Raw genomic sequence first — 13,096 nt, 5'->3', positions numbered from 1 at the left:
TAGATCTGCTCTTTCTAAGTGTTGCCTTAAAGTTCATAGTATTCTGTTATATTTTAATTTTTTCTGTATTTATGATTATATCCCCCCTTTTTTCTGGATATTGTTCATATTGCATCCCATGTCTTCATTAATCTTTTCAGAGTTCTACCTATTTTATTAGTCTTTTCAAAGAGCCAAATTTGGCTTTGAGGTTGTTTCTTGTTTTAAATTTCATTAACTTTTGCTTTTATATTTATTGTCCCCTTCTCTCTGCATTCGTAAGTTCATTCTAGTTCCTATTCTCTCATATTAAGTTGAAATTTTAGCTCACCAATTTTCAGATTTTCTTCTGTAATGTAAACGTTTAAGGCTATAAAATTCCTTCCACGTTATTACTTTGGCAGCATGTCTTACAAGTCTGCATTTTCTTTTTATTTTAAGTGTTTTAAGTTTCCATTATGATTTTGTTTTTGACCCACAAATTATTTGAATGTGTGTTTTGAAGTCATCAAATATAGGTGTTTTTACATTTTATCATTTTGTTAGTGAATTCTATATTAATGAATTGCAAAGTGATCTGCTGACTTGGTTGTATAATACTGATTCTTGGAAATTTATTTACCTCTTTCTTTATGCACGAACACTTTAGTTGTTTCATGTATGCTTGTAGAGCATGTCTATTCTTTAATTTTGAAGTTGAGTATTCTCTATGTGTCCACTAAGCTTTTTAAATTTCTTTGTTTAGATCTATAATATCTAACTAATTTTATCTGCTTGACCCAACAATATTAGAGAAAGGTGATTGACACTTTCTCTCTTATAGTTCCAAAAAAATTTGCTTTATTTATTTGTATGTATTAAGTGCATACAAGTTTAGAATTGCTGGTGCATTGAAGCTGTTAGGTCATGTGTCTCTTTGACCCTAGTGATGCCTTTTATCTAGTTCTCTTTTGTCTTATTTTAACAAGGTGATTCTACCTGTCTTTAGTTGGTATTGCTAATGATATCTTTTTTTCCATTTTCTGTCTTTTAGCATTTTCATGTCCTTTTATTTTAGGGTGTCTCTTATAAATACTATATAGCAGGATTTGGGTCAGGGGAGGGACATTCCTATTTTTTCCCCCTTTCTTGTTTGGGACCTATATATTCTTCTTATGTTCTTGTAATCAACTTAACAAAATTTAAGGTTAATCAATATCTTAAAACCCGCCATTTCTAGGAAAAAGTTTAAAGATTTTTAGATTTAAGATTTAAGTAAGGATTTAAGGCAAAATCCTTACCACATTTTAACACTAATTACCACCTTCCCTACTCCCCACAATTTACATATCGTTGTCCATAATTTTAACTTCATTTTAAAATAATTCACAAATTTGATATTATTTTCTATAGACAATGTTTAGCTTTAATTACATGTTTATCTGCTTCTTTATTTACTCTTCTTTCTTGTAACTCAGACCTTTTGAATGGAACATTTTTCTTCTTCCTAAAGAATATTTTTTGGAAGTTCCTTTAGTGAATTTTAAATGGTGGTTAACTTATTTTCTGCTTTTCTGAACATGTCTTTATTTCACTCTAGTGTTTGAAAGGTCTGGGTACCCAATTCTAGGTTGAAAGTTATCCTGGTCATCATTTTTTTTTCTGCAAAAGCAGAACATTTTTGAAATGTCTTTCTAGTGAAAAATATATCAGGATTCTAATATTTATTATGTGCAGGCTTAATGAAAATAATGTTACTAAGAAGCCTCTTAACATTGTACAAAATTTGTATTAGGTTGCTGGTAGAATTGCTATATATTTAAAAGTGGAAATATGATTAGAAGAACTTTCCATACACTTATGTGTGGTAACTGCCTTTGGGTTTGTGGATAAAGTCACTATTTATAGTGCCTATTACTGTTTATGGCCTTGAGTTTTGTTTGCTTATATTAAGCACCTGTTTTTCAAAAACTCATATTTTATTAGACTTGGTGGTAAGAGGGCAGTCTGTCTGCATTTGTCTTTTAAAATCTTATTTTCTAAATGTTGCATTGATTTACGTCTGCTTAAGTGGATTTATACTGTCATTTCTGCCTGTTTCTTACTATTTTTATAATATGGCAAAAAGAAGGGGATGGAGTCCAGTATTCATTAAATCTTTATGTATCACTCATACTATATACCCTAAATATTTTTCTTCTTTTAGTTCTTACTATAAATCCACCTTCTATTTTATAAAAGAAGAAATTGAATTTGAAAGTTAAGTGACTTCTCAAGGTGTTACAGCGTCTTGTGTTAGAACTAGGAGTCAAAACACAAATGCTCATGTATATTCTACAATTCTAGTGTCATTTAAGTTAAGATGTCCGATAGTAATCAATCCTCGTTATGCAGATCAGCAGGTGGACTGGATAACCAGCTGTGTAGCTTAATGTTAGATGTGTGAAAGAGCCCCCCTCCCAACTAACAATATTGCTGTACTATTTATTCTGTGTAGCTTTAAAGACCTATAATTAGATTTACTTGTAGGATTCGAGATAGCTGTCTTATGCCACAGTCATTAAATATGTTAATCATGGGTGAACTTGTACTCTTAATAAACCTTATCACTCCCAGCCTTCCTGTACCCCAACTCCTGTCCTAGATTAACATGACAAGTCATAATAAATAACTTCGTATTTTTCCTCTTCCAGACTAATTAAAAAAACTTAACACATACTTTTAAGCCCCACATTCAGAGATATTATTTACCTCTGGGTTGGAATCACTGTTATTTATAATGTATAAAATGTGGACTACTTTGGGAAGGGGGGAAGGACTGTATTCCCTGGCTTGTCCATAGGAAATTAATATATTCTGCATACTCTTTTTAAAAAATTTTTTTATTGTTATGTTAATCACCATACATTACATCATTAGTTTTTGATGTAGTGTTCCATGATTCCATGTTTGTGCATAACACCCAGTGCTCCATTATCCTGCATACTCTTAAAGGATTTTATAGAAAGAAGTGGGAATTCCATTATTGTACATACTAGAAATTTTACTTTATTTATTTATTTTTTAAAGATTTTATTTATTTATTTGAGAGAGAGAATGAGAGAAGAGAGCACATGAGAGGGGGAGGGTCAGAGGGAGAAGCAGACTCCCTGCTGAGCAGGGAGCCCGATGCGGGACTCGATCCTGGGACTCCAGGATCATGACCTGAGCCGAAGGCAGTGGCTTAACCAACTGAGCCACCCAGGCGCCCACATACTAGAAATTTTAGAGGGATATTTGAACATTCCTAGAGTTGACTGTAGAAATAATTTCAAGCTCACAGCTACTCAAACCTCAAAACATTCAGATATTATTTCTTTTCAGTTTCTTTTACCTATTCATGTTCCTTTTTCAATTTTTCAGATGTCCTGACAGTATGTCTTGCATTTAACAATGACTTTTCATTTTGTATTTAAGTAATACATTTAAAAAAAATAGCCCAGATTTGTGTATAAGATGCCTATGTGTTTAGATTTTTTTAAAAATTAGAGGTCAAATTATACAGACTCTTAAATAAATAAAATTTTACTTAATTTAAGATAGCCAGGGTTGTGTAGGTAAATGTTCTAGAAAAGTATGGACGGCTGTTTTTAAATAGGATATGATGTGTTAGCGCCATCTACTGTTGATTAAGAAGAATCACTTCTCGGTGTACATTTGGATTTTTCCCAGTGCTGTGTTCTAAGTCCTGCATATTTCTCGGGATATTCTCACTTAGTTGACCACTTTGTAGAATCTGCATGTTTGGGGATATTCAGATGATACCCTGTGTATGTTCAAGGTTGTCCAGTTTTTGGAGATTTTGCCTCATAATTCTTGTCAAAGCAACAGTGGCAAATTTCCTGCAATATTGACAGTTCGGGATTTTAAAAATAAAGCTAGCTAATTATGCTAGCTTTCCATGTGGCACTTTTGTTTTAAAATTTGCTGATTGATTTACTATTGTTATAAAAAGACGGGTGGATTAAAATAGGGATTTAAGTTGAATGTTCCATTTGTAGTTGAAAGACTATGGAAAACTATTTCTCAATATGTTGCTTGTTACTTAATTAATTGAAAGCCCAAATCTGCATGGCGCAGCATTAAGTGTGTTGGTAATTTAGAGAAAAGTCTTTTTCTAAATAATATGATTGCTTTCTTGGGAGTTCAGTTTGTTAATGGAAAGGATATTGCAAAAATAGGTTTATATAATGTACTACTTAAGCTTCAAATTTAGACTCCCTGCATTTAAATGTTGGCTTTATCACTTGTTCCATTTGTGGTCCTGAGACCATTAACCCTAACTTCTCTGAGCCTATTTTCTCATCTGTAGGCAGGAATCATAATAGTAATACCTACCTCTTAGGATTATGTGAAGCATAAACAGAATACTCCTAAAGCACTTAACATAGCTTCTGGCACATAATAAACACTTAATAAATGTTAGTTGCTATCATTATTGTCATTATGATACTTTTATTACTGCTCATATAATCCAAGTGATAATGTTTCAATAAATATATTTTTATCTTAGTAACTAATCCCTTTTTTTGAAACCTAGAACTTAAGAATAAAATATGTAGCTCAAGAATATAAACGTTCAAAGTGTTTACTGTTTCTGCCCATCATTGAAAAGAACAGGCTTTTTGGGTCCTGGATCTGTTGGTTACTAGCTGTGTAACGTGCAGCAATTTTTTAACCCAAAGCTCTGTTTCTTCATTTGAAAACTGGGTTGTTTTTAAGATTAAATGATAGGATGTATGTAAAAAGCCATCGTTCTTGACGTTTAGTAGACTCACAGAACATAACTGTTAATTCTCTTTCAGTAACAACTTACTACCAGTTTAGAGACATGTACATATTTCTATAGTTTTGTTACCCATACTAAAGTAAAATATTAAGCACCTTTTGTATTTGAAAGATTGGTTGGAGTTTGAGAAGGCTACAAAGAAATTGTAATGACCTCAAGTATAATTGAGATGGGATATAAATATATGAAGGGTTTTTAAAATTAATTTGAATAACGCAATAATATTTGTATGCAATTTTTAAAATAAATTATACAGAAAATGTTTTTTAGGAGTTCAGAGGAGGAATACTTTCTATACTGGGTCTAGCTTACCAGTCCCCTACCAACTTTATTGTTGTTGCTCTTGTTGTCATTATCATTGTTATTATGGTGGTTGTAGGACATTCCTCGTCATTCTAGGAGGACATACAGAAGATAGAATCCACTCGTGGATTATTAGAAATATTTATTGATTACATGTCATCTACCAGCTTAATGGAACCAGGCTGTGAGTGTATTCAGCCTGCAAAGTGAGGATGAGGGGTATGTGGTGGGAAATGATCAATGCTGAATGTCGTTCATGAGCATGGGAGATGCTAGCAAATATATGAATGAACCCAGGAAAGCCTCTGCATCAGTTATGCTAACTAAAACTAGTGGTTCTTATCACATACTAATATAAATTTCTGTGCATAATTATAAATAGCTAATTCCCTCCTGTGTCCTCTGGGACTTTGCTTCATCAGGATATATCCTCTCTTGTTATGTTTAATTTTTGACTCTTGCATAAGCCTCCAGCCCCACCCAAGTCCTCTGCCTTCCTCACTCCCCATGCACCTGTGCTGCTGTGGTGTGGCCTTACCACGCTGCCACTCGCGCTTCTGAAACTGCTAACCGTCTCAAGTCTGAAACACTTTTCAGAGCTGATGTCCTTTGACCTCTGTCTTGGGCATAGTGCCCGTTACTTCGTCCGTTCTCTTCCCTTGGCTCCAGTGAAAGGCGCACCATTCGCTCCTAGTTCTCCTCTCTCTGGACCTTCTCCTTTTTGGTCTCAGTTAGGGTTTGTTGTTTTCTTCCCAGTCCTCTTAAATGTTGTGTTTCTCTAGAGTCTATCATTTGCCCTACTTTCCTTTTACTCTATAGGTTTTCTTCACATTCCAGGCATCTCACCCATATGCTGAGGGTTGGGTGCCTCCATCTGAGTTTTCTCAATGGCTTCGGAGTCCTGAGTTTGACTACTGTTAGTGCAAGGGGATGAGGACACGGGCTTTAGCCCCTTCTAATCTCCATCACTTGTTAACACACTAAAGCTTCCCTAAGCAAACATACAATCTATGTAAAACAAACAACAACAACAAATACAAAAACTCATGTAAAAGTAGAATGCTTGGTATGGAAACTCAACCTCAAGAAGTATCTCCTAATCCTTTCTGCCCCTGGACAGTAGTTCAAATTTTAAGTTTTGTCCTAGCTTTCACAAGGAATCTAGTAAAATTATTTTACCTTTTACATAAGACTTTATTTTAAAATAAAAATAAAATACTTGCTGTATTCTCCATGGTTTACTCTTTTCTCTCTTTTTTAAACACATCTGACTTCCAGGCAGGGCGTTAGGTCCTAGGGATACAGCAGTGAAAAAAGCACACATGTTCCCTGTCGCCATACATCCAGTGTAATAAGGGAGTCGGGCTGTCTTACCTGTAATCACGTGGGTAATTCAGTTCTACTAAGCACTGGTCTTTAGAAGACTATGCATTTAAAAAAAAATAATGAATTCTTATTTTTTGCAGTGGTTGTATTTTCCTGTTAAATATATTATTTAATTTAAATATAAATTCTAATTACTACATATAGATAAATCATAAAATCATAACATTTGACTCATAATTAACTATGATTTTATTTTATTTTATTTTATTTTTTTTAAAAGATTTTATTTATTTATTTGAGAGAGAGAGAATGAGAGACAGAGAGCATGAGAGGGAGGAGGGTCAGAGGGAGAAGCAGACTCCCTGCCGAGCAGGGAGCCCGATGTGGGACTCGATCCCGGGACTCCAGGATCATGACCTGAGCCGAAGGCAGTTGCTTAACCAACTGAGCCACCCAGGCGCCCTTAACTATGATTTTAAAAATAAAGATTAACTTCAGGTGTAAGACATTTATTTTTCATAATCCAAGGGTCAGATCATACAGTTTATGAATATTCTTTACCACTGTCTTTCTAAAAAATAGAGTACATTATTCCTGTTTTTGTATATTGGCACGATTTATTAGATGATAACAAAAGGAGGAGAACCATTTTATTATTCTAAGTGTACAGCAAATTATGAATAATTTCTATTTTTTGACTGATTTAGAATTAACTACTCTTTTATAATTCTAATGTATTTTTTCTGTTCTTATATTCTTGGAAATAAATTACATGAGTTCTATATCTATAGTTACATAACTGTTAAAGTACAAAGTTGAATAGACTTTGAGTAAAAATACCTAATATACATATTCTGTCAGCAATCACATTTCAATAAATTTTTAGAAACTCCATATCCCTATGACTTAAATATTTTTTATTAGAACATTAGTGTGTATGTTGTTTTTTTTTTTAAGATTTCATTTATTTACTTGAGAGAGAGAACAAGTGAGAGAGAGAGCACAAGCAGGGAGGAGGGCAGAGGGAGAGGGAGAAGTAGACTCCTCACTGAGCAAGGATTCCGACACGGGGCTCGATCCCAGGACCCTGAGATCATGACCTGAGCTGCAGGCAGATGCTTAACTGACTGAGCCACCCAGGCACCTAAATATTAGTTTTAATGACTGCATAATACAGGTGTGGCAGTTGCTTCCACCTGCTAGTGTATGGCATCAGTCCCTCGTCTTAAGTATTTTTTGGTAGCCCAAAAGAGTATCTCACATGGGTTCCTGCAGCTATCTGGTGTCAGCCACACGGTATTAGTTTTAATTTACTTCTCGTCTGGCCACCCACTGAGGTTCTGCATGTTCACTGGGCAGCGCCACTTTTGGTGGTTTGCGTTGCTGATCCTTCTCTGAGCCCTTGTGGAGGCCAGCTGGGCTGGGCCACTGAACTATTCCTAGGGCTCACTGGTGAAGCTGAGTCTGGGAGTTTTATCTGTGAAAAGACTTTTCACCATTGATTTAATTGTATTAATGAAATATAGGACTATTCAGATTTCCTAGGTTTCATCAGTCTGTTTTAGTAAATTGTATTTTTCTAACAATTTGTCCATTTAATCTGTATCTTTAATTACGCTTATATTCCTTTTTCATTCCTGATAATTGCTTCTTTCTGCCTTCTCTTTTTTCATAATTAATCATACTGGAGGTTTAGTGGTTTATTTTTATAGTCTTTTTCACAGAGCCAATATTTGGCTTTGTTGACCTAACACGTGTTTGTTTTCTATTTTAATAGTGTTTGCTGTTATTTTTATTACCTCTTTTCCTGTATTTTGGCTTCCTTCCCTGGGGAGCCCCCCAATTTTCTTGATAAAGCCTTATCCCGCTATTCTTTAGCCTTTATTCGACTGCTCAAGACTGTACATTTTCCCTAAGTGTTACTTTGTTTGCATCCTGAAGTTTTGATATGTATATGTTATTGTTCATTTTTAATCTCAGAAAAGATGTCTTTCTGTGATGTTGACTCGTATTATATTTTTCTATCACACATTTTCCTTTATTTTCTAAAGTTTAATCTAGTTTTAAAAAGGTCCAACTTGTACATTTACTTACATACATTTTTTGTTTCATAATTTGTATCATTTTGCTTTTACCGATGTCAGTTCCTTTTACTTTGGTTGATTTTATCAGTCTTTTTCTACCTTCTGCCGTAGCATTGCAGACTGTTTAGGAGAAAAACAAATGGAGAACTGTGTGTTTCCCACCTCTCCTCCTCCAGTAAATTGTAGGACCAGAGGAGAATATCTTTGACACAAATTGCAGGAAGTACTATGAGGCCTTTTGGGAATAGAAAAGCTGTTTGGCGTCTAGTTTCTCCACTTCTCTCGGTGACCTTGATACCTGCTTGCTTCGGTTTTGCTTTGCTTTTCTGCTTGATGTTTTCCAGCCTCCCTCACTTTCCCATCCTCTCCCCACCTTTCCTATTTCATCCCTTCCTTTATCCTTTCTCTTCCTCAGGTCTTCTTCCTTCCATTCCCGAATCCTCATTGTTGTTTCTTTTTCCCCTCCCACATACAAACATCTTTCAAAAGTTGAAAAATCCCCTGTAGATACTTCTGACTTTTGGATCAAGGTGAAATGATCAGTAGAGGCCATATGCTATCGATTTGTTACATGCTAAGAAAACCTGAAGAAAAAAATCTCCTACGCCCTTATTTAAATCCTAGAAACCTAGTGAATCACTCTATAGGTAGTATTTTTGTTCTTTCAGAAGGCAGTGAGTCGACCGTAAATAAATAGGGTCACTGCCCCTTTAAGTAGAAACCGCCTGGAGGGGCCCTGGGACCGCGGGACTCCTTCCGGCCGCGCCGGGTCCCGGGAGTGTCAGTTGGCCCGAGTGGAAGAGGGGCGCCGGCAGAGCGACGGTGCTGTGCGTACCTAGAAGCCTTTTCTGTAGCCTAGTGACAGACCTGCTGCGAGGACTTCCCCGAGGTTCGCGTCCTCACGGAAGGGATGGCCCCGCCGGCCCCGTAAACAGTGTTTATTCCCTTGAAAGGCAGTTGGCCCCTCAGTCCCGCGTCCTGGAGGCTGGAATTAGGTTCGGTTCCGTCACTTTTGTGTTTCCTTCCTAGTTGGGACATTATAAAAGCTGTTTTTAAAACCGCTTGGAAGATTAGTTGGGGTTTGTGAAGGGAGGAATTTTTTTTTTTCCCGCCTTCGGGTGTTGACTGCGATGAGTTGTATGGAGTCCTGTTTTAGTTGATGATTTTTAAAAATTCAGTTGTGTAGCAGCTCTGTAACCTGTTTCATCCCTCAGGTGAAGCCATGGCGAGTTGACTTAACGTTGTAGATGTTTCAGAATTGTATATGGAGCTTTTCTGCCCCAAAATGTTAACCTTCATTTATTCATGCTTGAAAATGGTGTTAGCTGTACTTCAGGATGTTTTCAAAATTTATATGTGAAGCAGCAGTTGCGTGGTTCTTGTGAAATGTTCGAAATTTTTGTGAATGCTTTTTAGAGCTGGCAAATTCTAGCGTAATGTTTAGTGTGTATACAGGTATATATATGTATGTATACACATATTTATACGTGTATATATCCACATACTGTGTGTATGTGGTGTTTTTATCTACTGTTTCTATAACTTAAACAGATTTGAATTTGGACAAAGTACCATTCACTCCTATAGTTCTACGTCAGTGTAAAATACTTAAGAGGAGTTGGTATTAATTTTTCAAATTAAGAATTAACTTAAAATTACATTTTAAAAACCATTTAAATTTCAAAATGAGCTGTTAACGGGCTTAAAATTAGAGAAAATACTTGCAGGAATTTTGCAGTTAGCTTACTATGAAAAGACGTAGATTAAAGTTCGTCTTATTTAAAGGGAGGTGAATCAAAAGGATAATGGACAAATAAACTTTTAAGTCTTTTATAATTAAATCTGTAGATTCACAAATATTAACAGTTTGAAGAAAAGATATTCATTAGAGCTGAAATTGCAAATGGGAAATTTTCTGCTTCTCATAAATGAAAATTCTTGAATCTTAAAGGAGAAATAAGCTTTTTGCCTAAATTAACCCTTGCATAGGATGGCAAGTTTTTCCAGTTATTTTTGTGAAAAATTAATTAACTTATTAATTCTAATTTATTTTGATTAATAGGTTCCTAAAATGCAAACTTTCTAATAAGGTCGTCACATGGAGCACTAAGTGGACTAAGAAATCATTTAATATCTGATTACTAATGGTCAAATAATATGTATTTTTAAAACAATATATATGCAGATGGAAAGATTGTTTTTTAAAAAGAACGAAATAATTTAGATTTTAGTTGTTGACAAGTAGACAATGAGGGGTTATTATTTAAGATGTAATTTTTTTTAGAGCTGGCTTGTGATGATTTTAAAAAGATACACTTTAGTTAAACCAAATAGAACTTATGATTCACAAATATATATCCCACTGAAATGAATGGTTAATTGAAAATATTTTGGATAGGGGCGCCTGGGTGGCTCAGTTGGTTAAATGTCTGCCTTCAGCTCGGGTCATGATCCCAGGGTCCTGGGGTCTCGAACCCCATATCTGGCTCCCTGCTCAGCGGGAAGCCTGTTTCTCCCTCTCCCACTCCCCCTGCTTGTGTTCCCTCTCTCGCTGTGTCTCTCTCTGTCAAATAAATTAAAATATTAAAAAAATATATTTGGGATATGTAGGATACATTTCACCTCAATTTTAGCTTTAAGCAATCTTATTTGCCTACCTATTTTGTGATGACTTGCCTCCCTGAAGTTTGGCTTTAGAAGTAACTTAATACTCTATAAGTGCCTTTACGTGTATTGTCTCATTTGGATCCTTGGAATAACTTGTGAGGGAGGTAAGGCAAGCTTGAGCTCGAGAGATAGTTACTTAAGGAAGCATATAACTAGTGACAATAGGTCCCAGTTTTTCAGCTCCTGAGTTTATTTTTTTGATATATATTTAGCACATTTAAAGTATGCTCAGTAAATATTTGTCAGATGAATTAGCAGAAATAATTTTCATCATAAAACAATATATACTCATTAAAGATTTAACTAGAAATCTCTTTAATAGAACTGATAACACATTTTATTGGCAATTTAAAATCTGATCATAGACCTGGTCCGAGTGAGGAAGGTTATCTAGAGAAGTTTATGTCCAATTTTAAGGACATGTAGGGAGAAAATTAAGAAAAGCTGTTCATTTTATCAAGAAAGCTAAAAGGGGAAATGGAGTAAAGGAAGGGCTGTGATAGGGCTTTAAAAGGTGGTGATTTGTTACAACAATTGAATTTAAAGCAAATGAACTTATAATCTTTGTTTCTTGAGTTTTCTTTAATTTTCTCTTTTTCTGAGTTTACTTATGGAAGTTATAGGTAATACCGATATCCTTGTTTCTCCTGTAACCACTTAGTGTATTATTTGGACTTGTGGACAGAAAAGATAAAAGATGGTGGAAATATTTATTTGCTTAATAGTTGATAGTTTCATCATCCTTGATAAACTTTTTGTTCTGTGCCTTCTTTTATTAATGCTAGTCTCAACTCTGTGTAGTACAAGACTTTATACTGTAAACAATTATTAGCAACGCTGCACAACTAAATGTGGAGCTTCTCTGGGGAATGATTTTGAAGATGGAAAGAATGGACAAAAATAGGTACCTCGAAACAAAGTTAGCTGCCTTTATTCCCAGATTCTGTTATACTCTCTACATACTTGTCTTGAAATACTTAGCAGTTAGATTGTCTCTTTGTGTCTCTCCTACTAAAATATAAAATTTTGAGGGTAAAGATTATGAATTTTTATGTTTTTGCCAGCTAAGGACAAAAAGTGGTATTTTTTAAATGGATGAATGGATGAGAAGTGAGAGAAATCAGATATGCTAATGGTTATGAGTCTCTGAGGGATTAATACCAGCATGCACGGTAAAAATGCTGCTTTATATGAGAAAAGAGAAGGTTGTGAGATAAGAGATAACCAGCACTTGTCAAAGAAGTAAATTCAAATGATACGTTAGATCACAAAAATGGCAGTAGTTGCCCTTTCCTCTTTCCTGAAAGTTTTAACAATATAAATGCTGCTTAAAGTCATGATTAACAGAAAAATAATTTAGCCAGAAGATCTGATTATCTTTTCAGAAACATTTTAGCAGCTATTCTCTTTTTATCTATATAAATCTCTGTTCTTTTGGGTATGGTAGTTAGAAACTCAGGCAGGCAGGTTCTGCTACTTAGTACAGGTTATTTGTCCTCTAAGCCTCAATGACCTTATTGATAAGTTGGGAATAATAGGAGTACCTCCTTCACAAGGTTAACAGGAGGATTTTTAATACGATAGATCATGTAAAGTACAAAGCACAGATTTATAGGAAGCTCTCAAGAGTCAACAGTTTTTGACCTACATAAATAGAATTTCATATGATTCAATCTCATATTACTGTTACCATAGGTTTTTTGTAATTTGTGTTCAAATTTTCACAGAATAAACTTTCAATTCTTTATACGTCAAAAGAGACTTAGTTTTCTAAAAGGAATTGTTATAGATGGTGCTCTGAAAATGCCAGTGATCCTACATTTTTATTTACTATTTTAAAACTAACCTTATTTATGTCAACATGTTAAGAAACTTCATTATTTACATTTGTTGAGTCTGAACAGTTTAAGAATTATAAAATATATGTAGT

The 13,096-nt window shown here is 34.7% G+C and overlaps 1 protein-coding gene across 3 annotated transcripts in view; it reads left to right on the top strand.

Annotated features, from left to right (window-relative positions):
- The window catches only part of TSC22D1 (TSC22 domain family member 1), a 134,205-nt gene that overhangs the window by 78,623 nt on the left and 42,486 nt on the right, over positions 1–13,096 (top strand). Inside the window, exon 1 of one of the 3 annotated variants that reach the window (XM_078070338.1) lies at positions 9,414–9,494. The exons of the other annotated variants lie outside the window; for them this stretch is intronic. The gene's annotated coding sequence lies outside the window, so the exon portion shown is untranslated. Of the gene's footprint in view, positions 1–9,413; positions 9,495–13,096 lie in introns of those variants that run through there. 3 annotated transcript variants of the gene reach the window in all.

The sequence above is a fragment of the Halichoerus grypus genome, chromosome 4 (genome assembly GCF_964656455.1).
Source record: "Halichoerus grypus chromosome 4, mHalGry1.hap1.1, whole genome shotgun sequence".
Lineage (NCBI taxonomy): Eukaryota > Metazoa > Chordata > Mammalia > Carnivora > Phocidae > Halichoerus > Halichoerus grypus.
The sequence above is the reverse complement of the archived record's forward strand: the minus strand, read 5'-3'. Positions and strand labels throughout refer to the sequence as shown.